This window comes from Octopus bimaculoides, chromosome 4, assembly GCF_001194135.2.
Source record: "Octopus bimaculoides isolate UCB-OBI-ISO-001 chromosome 4, ASM119413v2, whole genome shotgun sequence".
NCBI classification, from domain to species: Eukaryota; Metazoa; Mollusca; class Cephalopoda; order Octopoda; family Octopodidae; genus Octopus; species Octopus bimaculoides.
Genome location: NC_068984.1, coordinates 140,484,149 through 140,486,508, shown reverse-complemented (window position 1 = coordinate 140,486,508; position 2,360 = coordinate 140,484,149). Strand labels below are relative to the sequence as shown.

At 39.0% G+C, this 2,360-nt stretch overlaps 1 protein-coding gene across 1 annotated transcript in view; it reads left to right on the top strand.

The window, feature by feature from the left end:
- LOC106881375 (YTH domain-containing family protein 2) overlaps nt 1-2,360 on the top strand; it is an 81,867-nt gene that overhangs the window by 14,305 nt on the left and 65,202 nt on the right. The gene's annotated exons all lie outside the window — the stretch shown is intronic.

Genomic DNA, 2,360 nt, shown 5'->3' with positions numbered 1-2,360 from the left:
ATATATATATATATATATATATATATATATTTCGATTTTGTATTCGCTTTGCAAGATTTGTCTGTTGAAGCGTATTTTATTGTGTCTGGAGAGAGTCATTCTCTTTTAGTACCTTATTACTTAACACACGCGCCGGTTCGATTTCCACTCATTTACTTATTTATTTTTTCTATAATTAAGTGGAAATCGAACCGGTGAGTGTGTTAAGTAATAAGACACTAAAGGAAAATGACTCTCTCCAGACAATAATATATATATATAGGCGCAGGCATGTGATCTCAGGTTCAACCCTACTGCGCGACACCGTTGCTAAGTGTTTTGAGAGTGAATTAATATGTATGTATGTATGTATGTAAATGCTCACACGTACATGTATCGTGTGTGCGTGTGTATCCCTTTGCCATGTGACAACCGAAGTACGTTTGTTTACGTATCTGTAACTTAGCAATTCGGCAAAACGATTGATTAATTAATTTAGTACTAGGTTCCTTGAAATAAATGATGGAGTTGATTATTTCAAGTCAACCCTTGAAATTGGTGCCTCAGCCTTGCCGCTGTCCGGTAACAACATGTGTGTGATATATTTTAGTCACCTACATGTACAGATACATAACGTGTAATAAATATGGTCCAGATGGACTATATGTATTCTGAACCTTCCCCCCCCCTGTTTTATTTTCTTTTTTTACGGAATCCCACGTTTTAGGCTATTTCAAAATTTCGATTCCCCCCCTCCCGGGTTTTATATAGATCCACAGGATAAACCTAACCCTAACCCTGACCGTAACCCTAAACCTAAACCTAACCCTAACACTAGTTTTGTGAGATTTGGCTGTTATTTCTAGCATGTAAATAGCCTGTTTGGTGGTGGGGGGGGAATTGAAATTTTTCCAAAATTTTTTTTTCAGAATCGGAATCTCCATAGCCTAAAACGTGGGATTCCGTAAAAAAAAAATAAATTAATAAATAAGGTGGGGAAAGGTTCAGATTACATATAGTCCATCTCCGTTTTCTCGTTGCACTTTTTCTTCACAATTATTTCCGATTTCATTGTACCACGAATGTAGGCTCTATTTCGGTCTGTGACCAAAACCCGAGGGTGGAAATAGCATTATTCACTTATGTCCGGGTATCTTGCCCCGATTTCTTCGGATTCCCGTGCTTTTATAATTTATCTCCCGCTATATCTTTTACTTTATTTCAGTCATACTGGGACACTGTCTCGTCGGGTTTAGGTGTAACAAATCGACCCCCGTACGTTTTCCTTTGTTCAAACTTGGTACTTATTTCACTGTTATCATTTGGCGAACCGTTAAGTTACGGCGACGTGAATAAATCAACGGTAGTTGATGGGTACAAATAGAAGCGCATACACTCATTATATACACACACTCGCATATGCATATACCTACACGACGAGTGTTTTTCAATTTCCCACTATCAGATTGGAGCCTGGTGTAGCCATCTGGTTCACCAGTCCTCAATCAAATTGCCCAACCCATGCTAGCATGGAAAGCGGACCTTAAACGATGATGATGATGAAATCCACTCGTAAGGTTTTGGTCGACCTGCTGCTATAGTAGAAGACACTTGCCCAAAACGATACGCAGTGGGACCGAACTCGGAGCCATGTGGTTTGGAAGCAAACTTCTTACCATAGAGCCACGTCTGCGCCTATTAAACCGCTCTATAATCACGATTGCGTGTAAAAAATAAAGTGTAAGGTAAAATAATGAGTGGCAATACTCTTGGCTAATGGAGATCCCGCTTCCCATATTTTTTTTTCATAAGTCTTTATCTATTCAAAAAGTTACTCGAAGAAAAGAAACGGGACAACAAATAGGCATCGCTTGACTTTTTAGGAAATAGTAGCGAAATGTCTCTCAAATCACTGCCTGTTATTTTGAAAACGAAAAGACACTGGAGCATGAAGTGTCAGGCATATACAACATACGGGATGGCCACGGCCGGAATACCTTTAATCATAGATCTGCTCGGACAGAGCTCGTCTGCAGATGAACAGCAGCTCCATGACACGGTGTGACAACGACAAAGTCCACATGTGGTCACTTAAACCTGTTAGAAATAGCAGCCAAATCTCCATATCACAGCATCCCCCCCGCCACTGTCTTTAGGGACACAATGGTTAGATATTAAAAACACTCCTAGATATTATTAAAAAAAAAACAGACGGGATGGTCACACTTGGAACAGCGCTTTGATCGTTAATACATTCGAAAGCTGACAGGTTTCTTGCATTCGCATGTGTGTGCATCATACACACGTATATCTGTGTGTATATATATATATATATATATATATATATATATATATATATGTGTGTGTGTATGTATGTATAT